This window comes from Zeugodacus cucurbitae, chromosome 2 (assembly GCF_028554725.1).
Source record: "Zeugodacus cucurbitae isolate PBARC_wt_2022May chromosome 2, idZeuCucr1.2, whole genome shotgun sequence".
In the NCBI taxonomy this organism is placed as follows: Eukaryota; Metazoa; Arthropoda; class Insecta; order Diptera; family Tephritidae; genus Zeugodacus; species Zeugodacus cucurbitae.
Genome location: NC_071667.1, coordinates 45,629,982 through 45,650,183, shown reverse-complemented (window position 1 = coordinate 45,650,183; position 20,202 = coordinate 45,629,982). Strand labels below are relative to the sequence as shown.

The 20,202-nt window shown below is 35.9% G+C and overlaps 1 long non-coding RNA gene across 1 annotated transcript; it reads left to right on the top strand.

Moving 5' to 3' along the window:
• The first annotated feature begins 1,640 nt into the window (after positions 1 to 1,640).
• Positions 1,641 to 16,228, top strand: LOC128920010 (uncharacterized). The gene is made up of 4 exons (XR_008470127.1): positions 1,641 to 1,699; positions 1,783 to 3,459; positions 3,641 to 3,949; positions 15,712 to 16,228. It is a non-coding gene; the product is annotated as an uncharacterized LOC128920010 (long non-coding RNA).
• Positions 16,229 to 20,202: the final 3,974 nt, after the last annotated feature.

Here is a 20,202-nt window from a genome sequence, read left to right as displayed (position 1 = left end):
ACTTCTCCGAACTGCTGAATGGCAGTGAGAGTACAACACCAGGAGATGGCGAACCCGATCCCCCAATCGATGACGATGGAATAGATGTTCCATTACCCGACCATGAAGAAATTCGAATAGCAATTACCCGCTTGAAGAACAACAAAGCAGCGGGGGCCGATAGATTACCGGCAGAACTATTCAAATACGGCGGCGAAGAACTGATAAGGTGCATGCATCAGCTTCTTTGCAGAATATGGTCGGAAGAAAGCATGCCTGACGATTGGAATCTCAGTGTGCTCTGCCCAATCCATAAAAAGGGAGATCCCACAATCTGCGCCAATTACCGTGGGATCAGCCTCCTAAATATCGCATACAAGGTTCTATCGAGCGTATTGTGTGAAAGACTAAAGCCCACCGTCAACAAACTGATTGGACCTTATCAGTGTGGCTTTAGACCTGGAAAATCGACAACTGACCAGATATTCACCATGCGCCAAATCTTGGAAAAGACCCGAGAAAAGAGGATCGACACACACCACCTTTTTGTCGATTTTAAAGCTGCTTTCGACAGCACGAAAAGGAGTTGCCTTTACGCCGCGATGTCTGAATTTGGTATCCCCGCAAAACTAATACGGCTGTGTAAATTGACGTTGAGCAACACCAAAAGCTCCGTCATGATTGGGAAGGACCTCTCCGAGCCGTTCGATACCAAACGAGGTTTCAGACAAGGTGACTCACTATCGTGCGACTTCTTTAACCTGATGCTGGAAAAAATTATAAGAGCTGCAGAGCTAAACCGAGAAGGTACAATCTTCTACAAGAGTGTACAGCTCCTGGCGTACGCCGATGATATTGATATCATCGGAAGCAACAACCGCGCCGTTTGTTCTGCTTTTTCCCGCATGGATAAGGAGGCGAAGCGAATGGGTCTGGAGGTGAATGAGGACAAGACGAAATATCTCCTGTCATCAAACAAACAGTCGGCGCATTCGCGTCTTGGCTCCCACGTCACTGTTGACAGTCATAACTTCGAGGTCGTAGATAATTTCGTATACCTGGGAACCAGCATCAACAACACGAACAATGTCAGCCTCGAAATCCAGCGCAGAATAACTCTTGCCAACAGGTGCTACTTTGGACTGAGTAGGCAATTGAACAGTAAAGTCCTCTCTCGACGAACCAAAATCAAGCTCTACAAGTCGCTTATCATTCCCGTCCTGCTTTACGGTGCAGAAGCTTGGACGATGTCAACATCAGATGAGACGACACTAGGAGTTTTCGAGAGGAAAATTTTGCGCAAGATTTATGGTCCTCAGAACATTGGCAACGGCGAATACCGCAGACGATGGAACGATGAGCTGTACGAGTTATACGACGACATTGACATAGTTCAGCGAATAAAAAGACAGCGGCTACGCTGGCTAGGTCATGTTGTCCGAATGGACGAAAACACTCCAGCCCTGAAAGTGTTCGATGCAGTACCCGCCGGAGGAAGCCGAGGAAGGGGAAGGCCTCCACTCCGTTGGAGGGACCAGGTGGAGAGCGACCTGGTTACACTTGGGATCTCGAACTGGCGCCGAACTGCGAAGGAGAGAGACAGGTGGCGCACTATCGTCGATTCGGCTATAACCGGCTAAACGGTTGCAACGCCAATCACACATACTGGTCGAAATGTGTGATTTGAAGTCTACCAGAATAATTAAACTCATTATTTTAGGTATGTGAAGTACTGACTCTATTTTATACGTGTTTGAATCCAGACAACATTAATGTTATGTTATTAATATTATTATCTTTCAGATTTCACACAGTATCAAAATAATTATTAAAAGGAAATGCGATCATTAAGTTTGGTTTATCCTTAAGCGCAGTTTGGAAGATATTTGCATCAAATCATTTAGTGGGGTCCGGTCATGACATAAACCAACCTATATGTATAATGTAATGTAATATTACGCCATCTCATATACAGAACAACGTATTCAACTAATAAAAGGTTTCTCAATGGCCATTAGTAGTTGAATACGTTAGGCCGATGAGAGCCATTGAGAATCCTTTAAGTAGTTGAATACATTGTTCTGTATATGAGATGACATAATTGGTCTTCAATCAAAAATTTTCCAAGTTATTATATAACGAGGATACTGATTTCCTTGGATTCAATTCGTTCCTATATTATTGTACAGAATGAATCAGATCATTGAATGCATAATTGCTAATATATAATAACACATTCACCTTTCTCTACAGTAGTATAGATTTTATTTGAGAAACACACTGCGTCCTATGGTCTATTGTGCCTTCTCTGTTGTCACAGAATACTATCCAATACTGTCGGTTTAATAAAACTTAACGCTACAGGGCTACTCCCGCCATGATGCAAAATCGTGTTTGGCGTTAGGGTGGGTACAGAAGGTGTCTTTGGCACAACAGTCGGAAAATTCGCCGCCTCCATGACGAAACATTGCCAACGGCCTGAGGCTGATCGACTTCACTGGGGCCCGAAATATGGGCGTCTGTAGTACCAGTCAGCGCACTCGAATCTTGGCTCGCACGTCACTATCGACAGTCATAACTTTTATGTTGTGGATAATTTCGTATACCTGGGAACCAGCATCAACAACACCAACAATTTCAGCCTTGAAATCCAGCTCAGAATCACTCTTGCTAACAGGTGCTACTTTGGACTGAGTAGGCAATTGAAAAGTAAAGTCCTCTCTCGACGAACCAAAATCAAACTCTACAAGTCGCTCATTATTCCCGTCCTGATGTATGGCGCCGAAGCGTGGACGATGACAACATCCGATGGACGATGACAACATCCGATGAGACTCTTGGGGTTTTCGAGAAAAAGGCTTTGCGTAAGATTTATGGTCCTCTGAACATTGGCAACGGCGAATACCGCAGACGATGGAACGATGAGCTGTACGATTTATACGGAGACATTGACATAGTTCAGCGAGTAAAAAGACAGCGGCTACGCTGGCTAGGTCATGTTGTCCGAATGGACGAAAACACTTCAGCTTTGAAAGTGTTCGATGGAGTACCGACCGGTGGAAACAGAGGAAGAGGAAGGCCTCCACTCCGATTCGGTCATAATCGGCTAAACGGTTTCTACGCCAATTACATATGTACATATATATTTATGTGCAGTGATAATAATCTTGCAACAGTTGTCGTGAAATACTTTTCGAATGAACGCATATTGTTGGCAAATTTGATTGTGTAGCTCTTATTCTCTCTCGCAACATTTTGCACAGAAAGTAATAGTTTTGTTCACCTAACGGTTGTTTCCAATATCGAAAACCAAATGATTTAGATACCAAAGTGATCAGTGTGACAAATTAATGAAATGCGGATGTCTGTCTGCCCGTTCGTGCAAACGATAATATTGAGATATATTAATGAAACTTGGCACACATGTTCCCCGGATCATTCCAGGCTAACAAAACGGCGATAACCGAAAAGTTATAAACTGTAAGTAAGTAATAGCCATAAATATTGCTGCAAATGAAATTTAATTTAATACAAAGGATGGGCATATTAAGATAAAATTTTTATCGAAAAGTGGACATGGCCCCGCCGCCTAATTTTTGTATATATCTCCCAAACTATCAAAACTATATAAACCAAATTAACCGGACACATTTCCTTTTAGTACACCATGGAAATCGGATAATAACCACGCCCATCCCTAATACAAAGTTTATGTTGATTACTAAAAGTGTGTGTGAAACTCACTAACGAAAAACATTATAAACACTTAATTTAATGGAAAGATGGTACAGAACGTAGGAACTCATATTAGTCTAAAAATGGAAAATGGGCGCCTACTTTTGGGTCAAAAACCATACCTCAGAAACTACTCGACCACGCCTACTTCCCATATAATTCAATTTTGAATCTAATCTGATTAATTCATTTTGGAATATAAGCCGTGAAACTGACTTCCACAAATCTAATAAAGGTGAGTTCGCCTTATATATGTATGTCAAATATACTGACGCTTTATATTCATGAAATCAAAAAAACCTAATTAAACCAGTCCAAGTTCGACATCAAATCTACTAGCTTCCTCTTCACTCAACACACAACACAATTTCCGTTGACACTAATTGGCATATAACGTAACTAATTACGTAAAATACAAAAAAAAAGTGAATTAATAAAAACATTAAAACTATGGTGAATAGTGATTTAGGCTTTCATTTAGTAAATTTTTCTCTTTATGGAAATAAACTATTAATGAAGGCATCTGTCTATTAAATGATTGATACTTTATTGATTTAGATCACTTATGCATTTGGATGTTCGTTAAAGAAAAAGCTTCTTGTGTACGAATAATTGAGTGCCATATTTGTGTTAAAGCTCTAGAGCGCAAAGCTGACATTCAGATGTATAATTATTGAAGTATTCTCGTTGCATTTCGAAAAGCGTTAATTCTCCCAGACAGGTGTCAAGATGATATTGCAGGAGTGTGGAAAAATGTATAAAAATTTACGTTTTTTTTATATTTACGGCTCAACGCTTTTTTGTTCACCTGTCTGGGCGCGGAGAAAGTCATTTAAGTGCTTTCAGCACATCCGGTCATTGTGTAAGCAAAACGCCACTTTAAATAATCGAGCAGGTTTTTGCATGTCCAAAAAGTTCAATTAATGTAAGACATATCAATTGCAGAAAAGCACTTTTATAGAATATACTTGCACGTTCTCAATTCCTCAAAGTTCATTGTATTTACGTCGACTCTGCGTCACTGTAAATTACTCAGTACACTGACAAATACCTTTCCACGAAATATAAATATTTATTGCCGATTGTCGAAATATGCATGGAATTTATTAATAAGAAAGAATTTTGATGAGTTCTAATTTGTTGAATTTGTCTCCGCGCCGAAAACGCAATAACTAGTTATATTTAAGAAAGCCTCAATCATCATTAAAAATCAATCCAGAAACAAATCCAAATCCATAATAATCCAATATAAAACAAAACAAGTAATGAAAGGCTAAGTAAATCAGAAAACTGACTAATATATTCGGCATATTGTTCGATATATACGGTAAAAACTAAACCGTAAGTCCGAAAATCATTATACATATAAGGTATATGACTAATAGGTGCATATTGACTCGATCACATTAATATCAGTAAAACATGATGTGATTGCGATAAGTTATCTAACTGATTGAACGATCGAAAACCGATAAAAAGGCACAGAGGTCCGCATATTCGGTATCTTGGAGCTCGAAATGCTATAAACCGATTTCGACTATTTTTATATGGTACCATACCTTGAACGTACTTTTTGTGCAGTGTTTTATTTCGATATTATTAATTTGATCGAAATTGGTCTAAAATATCGTTCTTATTTCACTCATTCCGTATCATCTCGATTATCAAATTGAATGCATTAGAATGAAGATGCGAATGATCGCACTAGAGCGGTTATTTTTCGATGATATGCTCGAGGAAAATGTTTCCAGCAAGTTTAGTTGTTCATTTACTATCAAAAAGAAAAACGAAAAATTATCGGAGATTTTCTAATGCATAAAAGAATGTTGTGACTGTCCAATTATAATAGTTAACACAGTTGAACTACCCTAACTCGAATCACTATAATCCACAAAAAATTCGAGTTAGAGGGACTTCGAGTTATAGAAGGTTTCATTAAAACATATAATTTTACAAAATGTGTATGTTTTATGTATGTAATAGGCTTAGGAACCGAGCCGATAATAGCGCACCATTCTTTTCCACCAGACCCATACGCTTCGCTTCTTTATCCAATCTGGAAAAAGCAGAACTAACGGTGGTTGCTTCCAATGATTCTTATAGAAGATCATATCTTCTCTGTTCAGCTCTGCGGCTCGTATTATTTTTTCCAGGATCAGGTTAAAGAAATCACACTATAGTGAATCACCCTTTTTGAAACTTCGTTTGGTATCGAATGGCTCGGAGAAGTCCTTCCCGTTTCTGACGGAGCTTTTGGTGTTGCTCAACTTTACACAGTCGTATTAGTTGTGCGGAGATACCAATTCAGAAATAGCGGCATAAAGGCAGCTCCTTTTCGTGCTATCGAAGGCACCTTTAAAATCGATGAAAAGGTGGTGTGTATCGATTCTTCTCTCTCGGGTATTTTCCAAGATTTGGCGAATGGTGAATATGTGATCCATGGTCGATTTTCCAGGTCTAAAGCCACACTGATAAGGTCTAATCAGTTAGTGGACGGTGGGCTTTAGTCTTTCACTCAATACGCTCGACAGGACCTTATATGCGATATTGAGGTAACTTATACCATGATAATTGGCGCAGATTGCGGAGGCTCCCTTTTAATGGATTGTACAGAGCACACAGAGGCTCCAATCGCCGGGCATGCTTTCGTCCGCCCATATTCTGCAAAGTGCAACACCAGAAGATGGCGAACCCGATTCTCCAATCGATGTCGATATAACATCTGTTCTGTATTGTACTTTCAATGTCATTCAGCAGGTCGGAGAAGTGTTCTCTTCATAATCCAGTATACCCTGGATATCAGTGGTCAGATTACCACCTTGGTCTCTACATGAGAATGCTCCGGTATTGAAACCTTCTGTAAGTCGCTTAATTTTTCATAACATTTTCGAGAATTACCCATGTCGGCTAGTTTCTCAAGCTCTTCACACTCACTCTTCCTTTTTATGTCTGCAAATGCGTTTCGCTCTCTCTTTAGATCTCGGTTCCTACCCTATCCCGCACGTGTTGTGACCTTTGCAACGTTACGAGATAGGCAGTCTGCTTTCTCTCCGCTGCGAAACGACAATCCTTATCATACCAGCACGGTCTTTGTCATTGCTGAAATACAATTGTTTCCGCTGCAGAGGTTTTGAGATGCCGTTCCACAGTTCTCTTATACCGAGAAGCAAGTCGAGTAGAAAATTGCTTGGGTGTCTGTTGTGATTGCAGCTTTTTGACGTAGAACCTTCCTTGTGTTTGTTGACGGGCGTTCTTTGCTGCACAAAGGGTGGTGTGTATCCTCGCTGCTACCAGATAGTGGCCCCAGTCTATATTTGGTCCTCGGAACATATGCACGTCTAAAACACTGGAGACATTTCTCCCGTCTATCACAAAGTGATCGATTTAAATAAGCGATATGTTGAAGAACCTCGTTTTTATGCGGATTGTGGCTAGATGTTCATCCATCAGGGTGAATGCTAGGACTCGGCGACTGAGTCTCTCTCCCGCCACAAATCTAACACCAAATTTGCGCTCTTTTATGTGGTCGCTGTAGTAGATGTCACAAGGACCCACCTAATTCCGTCCTTGTCCGGTCCATCGTACTTCTTGGATTGCGGTGATGTCAGCCTTTAGTTGTATGAGGAAACGAACCAGTTGGGCAGAGGCTAATCCCAATTAAGGGACCGGACATACCAGGTGCATGCCCTCAAATCATGATCCTTAAAACGTTTGCAGGGGTCATCAACAGAAGGGGAGTTTCTCATCCGAGTCTTTAATCGTTTTTTCATTTGGTGAATCATTTTTGATGCGGTAGGGACTAAAGGGAAATTCTACCTCGAAATTTTAAATTTTGTATTATGCCCTGGTCGAGAATTCGATTTATGGAGGGAAATTTGTATGACATTTGATTTCTATTGCCAATTTAAGAGTTCGAGTAATACTTAGTTCGGACCGACATTGAAAACATGTTTTCATAGAAAAAATGGGGTTTCGTTCGAAAACATGTGTTTTCATCCATGCAAAATCTGTCAAACGAAATCACAGTTTTCGCTGAAAACTACTTGAAAACTTACATTCCACACATTAATATTTGTTTACATTTTCAAAAGAATGGAGAAATAACAAAAAAGAAATTCGTGGGGTGAGAGGGATGAAGCTCTCCTAATTGAATTGTGGCAAAATAAGGTGTATGCTCTACGACCCAGAAAAAATAGCCATTAAAATAAGCATTAAATGTTGTTTGTCCAACTCTTCTATCTTTTTTGCAAGGTCAAGGTGCTGGGCAGTAAGAGTATCTATCAATTCTCTTCAAGAATCATCGTTGCGCAAGATATATATGTATATGACTTTTCAAAGCCAATACCTTTATTATTAAAATTTTGTTGTCGTGATTCCCGAGCGCTAATGATAATTATAAGCAAATATTAAGTATTCTAAAACTTACCATTCTCGTTGCTCAAAATTTAAACAAACAATAAATTTGTGAACTTTCAATGAAAACGCATCGAAAACACATGATGTCGTTCAGAACGACTTTGGTTTCACAATCCACAAATTGTGTTTTGAAGATGTTTTCAATGTCCATCCGAACGTATTATTAAGGAAATTTGAGTTATGGAAGTTCAACTGCATATACTACCTATGTACATATATACAAAGCTTCCTGAATCATTCATTCATTTTAGAATTTTTATTAAATATCTCCGCTTTATTTTTGATGATTTAAACGATGATTAATTGATTTTCCAACCCGAACCTATTTATTAAATCGAAAACGTGCTGCACAGATCGAGCATCGAGTATACTACATATTCTAGTCGTATCTGAGTAATTATGATGAGCACGTTGCTATTGAGTTAATCGCATCGGGCGAGAACAGATTGATTTAATAAGTATATATTACATATGATGATAAAGTAGAATATTAATATTAATATTACCAAAAAGCAATTTATTAAATGGAAATATTTATTGCATTCACTTGTTCCGCATAGCTACAATATGCAATTAAGAAGTATGAAACATACATATTAGGAATCTAAAAAATGTATGTATGTGTATAAATGGTTATATGTATGCAAATACAGGCGGATCTGCCTGTCTCTTGGGGTCAAAACATTATTAGTGATGACGGGGCAATACTTATTTAGCTAGGATGCATATGTAAATTTTGAAGAAAGCTAAAATTTGGAAAATTTAAGTTGTGCGAATATCGAAGACTCAAAGATCTAATGCCTTAAAACGTTAGGTGGGTTTAAAAATTTGACAAATCCAAAAATATCAAATCAATCCGAGTAAAATTCTAAGAGATATACTCTTTGGAAGTTCCGCCTATCAGGCCAAGTCAGTACGAATGTAAAACTTTAAACGCATTTATCTCAAAACTCAATTATTCAAGTCGGTTGACATGAAATCTCAAACATCTTTGAAATAACATTACGTATAATATACGATACAATATAGGGCGAAATTTTTATTTAAAATTCTGTCAAAAATAAAAATAACATTTCCATTTTCTTCTTTCCTTCGTTCTAAAATTAAAAAAATGGCCACAACTTTCATTTATTTTTGATGACTTTGATGTATGAAAACCTTTTTTTGCCACAAATTACAATACTTTGAAGAGCAGAGACGGAATGATAACTGGAATACCTTTTATATGTAGATTTCTTTCATTAAAAATTGTTACTGTGAGAGTAACGGTATATAGAGCTTAAAGTAACATAAGTAGAGAATTTTTTAATTATTGGACAGACATTATGTGAGCAATTCATTAATTTATCGCATACATAATTATGGATAAGTATAATTGTGTATTTATACAAATATAGAACGAGGAGAAAGAACATGAAGTCGTTAGAGTTAATTTCAGTGCACATGATTACTTATGTAAATTCATTAATTAACTGGTTACATCCGCAAGCATTTCGAATGTTTCTACAGTCGCAAAACATGCAAACCGTTATATACATACATATGTGTGCAAATCTATGCATGAATGTGATAGTCTCACCTATTGAGTGTGTTGCAGATAAATATCACGTCTCATATTTCAAGTTCAAGGCCGAACAACATAAAAACAATGGAATCGACGAGTAACTGAATTTGAATCTAGCGAGTGAACTTTTACAGTTGCCGTTCGCCGATTGGCATGATCCGGCAGCAATCAACCGAACAAATTAGCCGTTTGCTTTGGTCTGCCTGAATAATTACCAATTTTTATAGCTGAGCGCAACTCTGCCGCATACATCGTATAATTTCCTTCTAATAATTGCTTTCAATTTCCTAATCGAGATAATAGAGATTTATTTACATATGTACTGCACTGAGTGTTTCTCTGTGCAGCTGTTTTTCGCGCGAATCTTAGTATTAATCAGTAATAAGAGAGTTTTAGGCAAGCACAAAAGTTTTAATCAAACATGTAATATGCATAACCTTTTTATACTCTCGCAACCTGTTGCACAGAGTATCATAGTTTTGTTCACATAACGGTTGTTTGTGTCACCAAGAAATATAAGAGTTAGATATGGGGTTATATATACATAAATGATCAGGATGACGAGTAGATTTGAAATCCGGATGTCTGTCCGTCCGTCTGTCCGTCTGTCCGTGCAAATCGGTCCACTGCCACGCCCACAAAATGGAGGAAACCGAAAACCTATACAGTGTCATAACTAAGCCATAAATAAAGTTATGAAAATGAAATTTGGAACATAGGATCCCATTAGGGAGGGGCACATTTGGATGTAATTTTTTTGGAAAAGTGGGCGTGACCCCGCCCCCAAATAGGTTTTTTGTATATAACTCGCAAACCAATAAAGCTAATAAGCCAAACTTTCTGCAGTCGTTTCTTTTAGCCATTTCATTATACAGTCCAAAAATGAAAGAAATCGGATAATAACCACGCCCACCTCCCATACAAAGGTTAGGTTGAAAATTACTAAAAGTGGGTTAACTCCCTAACGAAAAACGTCAGAAACACCAAATTTTACATAAGAAAAGACAGAAGAAAGCTGCACTGAGATTTTTTTACAAAATGGAAAATGGGCGTGGCGTCGCCTACTTATGGGTCAAAAACCAAATCTTAAGAACTATTCGACCGATTTCAATGAAATTCGGTACATAACACTTTCTTGACACCCTGATAACACGGGTGGAATATGGGCGAAATCGGTTCACAACTACGTCTACTTCCCATATAACCCAATTTTGAATTCCATCTGATTCGTTCACTTTATAATGTATTCATAAGGAACCAATGAAGCTAGCGGAATAAACCTTTATACAAATACTGTATTTGAGCTGTGACATCACTTGTGGAAAAATTGTCAAAATCGAACCATGACTTTTCAAGGCCCCTGATATCAAACATGAAGAAGTCAGTGCCTAAGGTTAATTTTTCACCGAAAATATAGGTAAATCCGTCAGATATTTTAATGTAATTCATTCCCTCTGAATTTTTTTCTTATAACAGTTTCTCTCTGTACCTGAAATGGTAAAAATTGGGTCATAACTTCCCCCAGATCCCATATACCTAATTATAAGTAATATTAAATTAAGTGAGCGTATAGTCTTCGATACGTTGTATCTTGGTGGTGAAAACGAGTGAAATCGGTTTAGGAATTACCTCAGTCCCCATATACTATTTATGATGATTTTCGTTATTCTATTGAACTTTATGCCGAATATATGGGTCGAATTGTGTTGTCTTTATAAAATTACATCAATAAATTGCGAGAGTATAAAATGTTCGGTTACACCCGAACTTAGCCCTTCCTTACTTGTTCGATCTTGTTCTTATTGATGACAGGTGATATCTGCGGTTAATGCTGGATCTTTGAAAAAAAATTACAAATTGTGTAATGTAATGTAATTAAAAAAATAATGTCACAATTTTTGAACATTTGGTATGTTACTTTTGGTTTGTATACATATTTATTCTAATTCAAATATATATTTTTTTTCATTTGAGGGTTTTTTCCTGGAAGATTTATACTGTAATTGTATAAATACGCATACCAGGAGGAAAAAAAGAAAAATTAAATGTCATATACTTAGTTCAATTTATGGAATACACTTTGGTTTGGTTAAGAGAGTCATTCCATATGTGGGCTGTGTTTTAGTGATTTTTAAGAATTTTTTTTCTAAGACTAGTAAATAAAAAGAGCTTTAAGTTAATTATCATTTATTAACATATATTTCGACAGTATGAATATACATTTTAAGGTAACAAGTAAGAAAGGACTAAGTTCGGGTGAAACCGAACATTTTATACTCTCGCAATTTATTTATTTTATTTTATTAATATAACATACAATTTGACCCACATATTCGTCATACATAATATATAGTATAAAGTTTATTGAGAGTTGGAAACTCTAATATTATGTATATATGTAGGAGCAAGGTGTAGTTATGACCCCATTTTACCCATTTTTGGCACGAAGACATATATTATTAGAAGAAAAATATTGCCACTGAATTTCTTCACAATATCTGAGAGACTTACCTATATTTTCGGTAAAAAAGATTAGAAGCTCTGATGTTCTCATGTTCGATATGTGCCACCCTTTGAAAACTTATTGTCCGATTTATGGTATTGGCATCGCTGCCACACTATAAATGCAGTATTTATGCGAAGTTTTGTTCCGATATGTTCACTAGTGCTTACTTTATATATTGTAAAGTAAACGATTCAGATGGACGTCAAAGTTCTGGTATATGGGAAGTAAGTCATTGAAACGCAAGGAAAATATGACAAACCGAATTTCCATGAAATTGCTCGAAGATATGGGTTTTGCCCCATAAGTGGGCGGAGCCACAACCATTTGATATTTTGTATACCAATTTGGGTGGAGCTCTTACGTACCTTCTTTATAATGAAATTTAAGGTTTCTGGTGTCTTTCCTTACTGAATTAAAGCATTTTTAGTAGTTGTCAACATAACTTTTGTATGGAAGGAGGGAGTGGTTATAATCCGATTTCCTCCAGAAACGATTCCGATTTCATAAAAGAAATTACCCTTTAAAGTTTGGTTGATATAGCTTTAGTAGTTTACGAGATATGTAAACTTAGTAGGGAGCGGGGCCACGCCACAAAAACAAAAAAAAATACATCCAAATATGCCCCTTCATAGTGCGATCCTTTGTACCAAATTTTACATTCATAGCTTTATGGCTTAGTTATGGCACTTTTTGAGTTTTCGGTTTTCGCCATTTTGTGGACGTGGCGGTGATCGGATTTCGCCTATCTTCGAAAACAACCTTCCTATGGTGCCAAGAAACACGGACAGACAGATATCGGGATTTAAAATCAAATTCCTTATCTTCCTTATCACTCTATATCTAACTCGTTTAGTTTTGGGTGTTACAAACAATCGCTATGTGAACAAAGCTATTATGCTCTCTTAGCAATTTTGTTGCAAGAGTATACAAATATTGCGTAGAACATGAGTTACAGTGTTCTGAACTCCCCGCACTTCCAGCCACGATTCCGGCTGATTAACTTATCGGAAACAAAAACAAGTAAGGAAAGGCTAAGTTCGGGTGCAACGGAACATTTTATACTCTCGGAATTTATTGATGTAATTTTTGAAAGATAACACAATTTTACCCATATCTCTCATTTACATGAATAGTATCATAACTCAAAAAACAAGATGTTTGAGTTGATTGTATAAAAAATTAATTCCGATGCGTAGGAAAAAAACCGTGTAACAAGAATTATTAAACTTGTTATTTTTAACCACAACAACGACACATCTCAGTTGTGCCAGAATTGGTCATGCAACATATATTGTGAAAAGGTGAATTTGGTTTTCTTTTCAGAAGGAACGACACATTTTGTGTTAGAACAATATTTATGAAAAGAGATAAAAAAAGAGATAGATGTTGATTTTTTTTCACAAATAGCAACACATAACTTATGACAGCGAAATTGATTAATATTTTTCACAATTAACGACATAATTCAAAAGAGGCACGTTTATACCTACGTCAAAGTTTCAGTACACTCTTTTTAGTCCACTTATGCTCATGATTTTATTAAATATATTACATGCCACTAGTTTTTTCAATACACTTATGGCATTTTTCTATATTTGTTGAATAAGAGACAAGTGAAAACTTTAAACTGCTCTCCTGAAAAATCGACTTTTTTGTGTTGTGACACTATTTATGTGAATGAGCTACACCTCAAATACAGTATTTGTGTAAATTTTTATTCCGCTATCTTCATTGGTTGCTAATGTATATATTATAAAGTGAACGAATCAGATGCAATTCAAAATTGAATTATATGGGAAGTAGGCGTGGTTGTGAACCGATTTCGTCAAAAATAAAATATTATATACCGAATTTCGTTAAAATCGGTCGAGTAGTTTCAGAGATATGGTTTTTAACCCAAAGGTGGGCGACGCCCACATCAACATAACTTTGTATGTGGGAGGTGGGCGTGGTTATTAACCGATTTCACTTATTTTTATGGTGTGTGATGTGGCACGTAAGGGAAACGACTGCAGAAAAGTTTGGTTTATATAGCTGTTTGTGAGATATATACAGAAAACCTATTTGAGAGCGGTTCCACGCCACTTAAAAAAAAAAATTACATCCAAATATGCCACTTCCTAGTGCGATCCCATGTGCCTTATTTATAGCTCAGTTATGATACTTTATATGTTTTCGGTTTTAGCACCCAACAAATTTCAAGTCATTGGCTTGACAGAATGACTTTTTTGAGATACGATGGAGGGACGTTTGAAAAACACCGTTTAGAGAAAAACGAGTTTAAAGTTTCCAGCTTCCAACTGAGCGATTTGAACAACTCCTTTTTCCAAATGCTGTATCTTTAAAACGACTTTGAATTTCTAGAAATCCCTTTACCACTGTATTTTAGACATGTTAAGAAAGCAACTTATGATTAAAAAACACATTTTTTTGGTAACATGTTAAATTAAAAATTATTAAAGAAGACTAAATCATGTTACAAAATTTGAATTTGGTCAAAGAAACACAGTAGTAGGTAGTAATATATGAGAAATGATATATATACATACTTGTACACTGGTGGTCACATAATTAAGGACAATATAAAATCAAAAAAAGCTAAAACAAAATAACTTTAAGTATTTCTTATTTTATTCGGTTGTGTCGACGATTGCAGTCATCAAATCAAATCACTCTCAAAGAGATGCAAATATGCTCATACACACAAAGGCAAATAACCTAAGGCATGCGCTGATATAAAGTGTGTAAGAAATATTTAAAACTACAAAATGTTTTTCGGATTTGTTGTTTTTTTTGTTGTAAAACACACCATTTACTTACCTTGTGCGGTAAGTGCTCTGCTCCGCGTGCTTGCTTTATGTGTTTGTTGTTTCCCTTCCTCTACTTAAGTGCGCAAAGAATGTTTTACTTGCCAATAAAAAAAGAACAAAAACAACAATGAAAAAATAAAAATGAAATAAAAAACAACGTTCAAAAACTGTTAACTTGCATGAAGGCAAAAAGTTGAATTTGTGGTTTGAAAGCAATCAAATTGATTTTTAACAAGTTTTGCCGCACTAATGGAGTTATTAATAAGGTTATTGGTTACACAGTTGATTGGCTTTGTAACATTTGTCTGATTCTCTATACATTTGCCTTGCACATTTTTATTTTACAAGTACAGGGTTTTTTCAACTTTGACTTTGAATTCGAGTTAAATTAAAAAAAAAGTCAATTACCTAGAGTTGTGTGGAATTCAGCAGCAGTCCTTGGGTCCTTGAATTTGCAAATACAAGACATTTTTCGTCAGGACGCACGAAATTCTATAGAATGTGGTTCAAACACTATGGAATACAAACATAGTACATCTTTGTTAATTTTTGATGAATTATTTAATTACTAAATAAATATAATGAATACACATATATATTTCAATTGTATTTATTTGGCATCACAGTTACTCATCACAGTATAGTATTTCTAATAAATATATTATCTAATTTTCTTATATTTTTTGTAAATATGTTTACAGGTATGCCTTGGATTCCACTCAGGCGCGCAGAGGCCTCGTCATTTTCGAAAAATAATGGGCAAAACTTCAAGGTTAAATTAAAAGTACGAAATGTAAAAGTGCATCATATACTCATGCTAAGCAGCTGTCCTTTGCGCAAAACGAAAATAACTGCATAAGTCACGCTGTCGACATATTTTCATATGTAAATATCTTTTCCTGTTTATTGTTATTGCAATTTTTGCAAGCAAAATAGGTGAAAACTGTGAAATGTAGCGTCATATAATGAAAGCAATTATGCATGCTCATAAGCGTACACATGTCATTATTTGCACACACTCAGATGTGTACATATGTACATAGCCTATGAATACATTATGTACAAGCGATTACATGCAGTTTGTCGCTTAAGTCTTTTGTAGTTTGGCAATTACGGAAGTGACAGAGAATTCAGTGTTGTTGTATGAGCGATTTAGATAATTATTGAGTTAGCTGAAACGGAGCACCATTGAATTAGTCTAATTTTTTTAAAATGAATGTTTTTGCAAATTATTTTTTCTTATTTTACTTTGCTTGTTTCTAGTAAAGGATCGCAGCTTTTCATTGGATCATGTGCGAGTAGTACTATTTCTTCTGGAAAATTATTATATAGTTTCAAACTTGATATATCGAGAGCTATCCGATCTGCAAAAGATACATGTAAGTTTACGAGTATGGGTACTTAAATCAATATGAGCAGAAAATTGATCAGATACAACATATATATATATATATATTTGGCGTAGGAACCGCTTTAAGCGATTATAGCCGCATCCACCAGAGCGCGCCACTCATTCCTCCTTTTTGCTTTTTGGCGCCAACTGGAAACACCAAGTGAAGCCAGGTCACTTTGCACTTGGTCTTTCCACCGGAGTGGAGGTCGTCCTCTTCCGCGGCTTCCTCCAGCGGGTACTGCATCGAATACTTTCAGAGCTGGAGTGTTTTCTTCCATCCGTACAACATGACCTAGCCAGCGTAGTCTTTTTATTCGCTGAACTATGTCAATGTCGTCGTATAAATCGTACAGCTCATCGTTCCATCGTCTGCGGTATTCGCCGTTGCCAATGTTTAGAGGACCATAAATACAACATATACAAGTTAAAAATTTAGTGTGGAGAGTCTAGTTGTCAAAATTGTATGCGCTTGAAGTACGATACAATTTTCAGCTGTATTCATTGCTAATTTAGTCTGTTGCAGCCGCTAAGGTTTTTATGCGCTTGGAGATTTTCCGTTTTTAAAATCTCATCCTTCGGTGCTTGTTCGTGAATTTTGGCCAAAATGAATACTGTTATGATGCCTATAAATTCGCCAGACATGGATCCGTGTGACTACTTAATATTTCTAAAACTAAAGAAACCATTAAAAGGCTCTCGTTTTATAGGTATACGAGAAATCGCTGAAAGAGCCAAAGGTTATCTAAAAAATCGAGTTTGAGAAGTGTTTCGTCGATTCGAATATCGATTGGGGACTATTTTGGAGGCGACTCTTTGGACTCTCGCAACAAAGTTGCTATGAGAGTATAATAGTTTTGTTCACATAACGGCTGATTGTAAGACATAAAACTAAAAGAGATATGTATTTATATATATAGCAAATTGATCAGGATGACGAGACGAGTTGAAATCTGGATGTCTGTTTGTCTGTCTGTCCATGCAACGGATAACGTGCGCAAAATGGAGTGTTGTCATAACTAAGCCATAAATAAAGTTATGAAAGTAGTATTTAGTACAGTGGATCACTCTAGGGATGGGACTATTTGGATGAAATTCTTTTTGAAAAGTGGTCGCCCCAAATTAGATTTTTTGTATACATATATCTCGCAAACCAATAATGCTATGTAAAACTACCAAACCAAAATTTCTGCAGTTACTTCCTTTACGTAGCCCATTACACTCCATAATAAGTGAAATCGGTTAATAACCACGGCCACTTCCCATACAAAGGTTATGTTGAAAATTATTAAAAGTGGGTTAACTCACTAATGTAAAACATCAAAACCACTAACTTAATTTTGAATTCCATCCGATTCCTTCACTTTATAATATATATGGCGGAATAAAACATTACACAAATAATGTATTTGAGATGTGGCATCACTTGTGGAATATTTTTGAAATCGGACTATAACTTTTCAATGCCCCGGATATCTAACATGTAGTGTCTAAGGGTAATCTTAGGGTATCGGTAAATCTCTCAGATATTTTAATGTAATTCAGAGGGAATATTTTTCTTCTTATAGTAAGTCTCTGTACCAAAAATGGTTAAAATCTGGTCATAACTTCCCCTCGCTCCGATATACCTAATTATAGGTTTTTCAAAAATACGATAAGTTTTATTCCGCATATATCGGGTAATATGTTATATATCTTAGCCAAATTAAGTAAGCATATAGTCCTGGATATAGTTTACTTTGGTGGTTGGATCAAGAATTACCTCAGCCCTCATATACCATATACGATGAATATATGAATCAAGTGGTGTGTTATCTTAATAAAATTATATCAATAAATAGCGAGAGTATAAAAGGTTCGGTTGCACCCGTACTTAGCCCTTTCTTATTTGTTAATATTCTATTAAGTAATTTTTCTAAAAGTATACACTTACCATTCTAAACATTCTAAACAAAACAACATTAAATTCTTTTATAATAACACCATAAAAGTAGCAGAAATATGCCATCAAGAGTATTTATTAATACCACGGTAAAATTAAATAATTATTTCAATATCAAATGCAAAACTTATATCAGGGTGAATTTTTACAATTCCGACCTTAATAAAACACCTCGTTTTAGCAAAGTTAGCTAATCGCAAGCGAGAATTTTCGTTTGCACCGCTGCGTTTAAATGCGGAAGTTTATTCACAAAAGTCCCCCAATCTGATGCAGCTGCTATTATCGCCAATTGTAATTATGTAAATATATAATTATGTATTTTGAATATTACAATAGAACATAGAAATGCGTTTAAAATTGTAGGTTGCTCTATTAAAAAGCATTAGCACACAAATTTAAATATTTATTGCGTGGAATGGAAAACAAAACTAGTTCAGCAATGCTAACTGAAATAAAAGTAGTTCATACTTTCATTTTCACATTGTATTTGTAATGCTGCTCAAGGTATGTATTGAATTCGGCAAAACGTGATTTATCGATCAATGATTTTAAATTAGCTACTTAGTGAATATGTAATGCATATTAAAATTGAGTTTGAGCGCGTGAACAAATTGCAACTACAAAAATTTAACAAAAAAACAAATAATAACAATTTGAAGGCAATTCATAGAGGCGTGGAAATATAGGAAATTAATTTTAATAAATGTCCAAATCAATGATAACTGTGAATGAGGTTAACAAATGAAGGAACATATGGTTTCCGATTCACATTTCAAATGTTTACTTTAAACAGAAGTGTTTGTCAATTTGATTCGAGGAACTAGGGTATTTAGTTTAAAAATAATTCTAAAAATTACAAATCTCTGAATATTTATCATATTTAAGTCAATAGATGTTACTTTGAAGGTTACTTTGAAAGTTTAACCCTGTTCGATAATCCAATAGCAGGCCTTTTAAATGCCACGTAATCATTGTCGAACAATTGATGATTTATGATTTTAAAAAATCTGATATATTTAAATATTTGTTTCTTCTAATAAGATATCACTGGTAAGATACACTAGAATTCACCATAAACATGCTAAACATTAACTGTCAGCCATGGAATTTTTCAACGAGAATATTTCGGTTGATATATAGGAAATAATAATAATAATATCGTAGTATACGCGAGCCCAACTGGTCATTATATTATTAGGTTAGGACAAGGGGTAGATCTCCGCAACTGTGCTATGTGACACCCAAATACTCCTGACGGATCGCCAAGACCAAAGCGCTTGGACTACATTATGATTTTCTAAAGTTGTCTAATGTCGATTCCAGTCACTTCGCTGCATTCGCCGAAGATGTGCCTGTGTCGTGGTGTGTTAACCTTTGTCTGGCGAATGCTGAACATTGAAGGAGTAAGTGCTTGGATGACTCCTCTTCACTTTCCTCTTAGCAGCTTTAGCAACTAGCGTATGGCTTGATCGCTAATTTCACCACATGAGTGCGAATTGAAAAGTGACCAGTAAGCACACCAATGATTGCTAGCTGTTATCCAGCGTTTGGAGAGCTCACTCGAAATCAGTTATTACTAGATTACTTAGATTCAATGAAAATATGAATATAAGACAAGTTTTATTCAAGAAAGCCATTCATATTAGTACTAATTTAATTCAAAAGTACCACAATTTCTGTTAATTATGGAAAAGAGAGATATATATACATTTCAATATGGAAATTATAAAGCATACATCTTTTAGTAGTAAATTTTAAGCAAGCTTAAAACGCAGTTCAAGAAATAATTAAATTCGTTTTATAATTTAGCTCATGAATTTAAAAAAATCAGAAATTCTTAAAATGCTGATGTATTGTCCA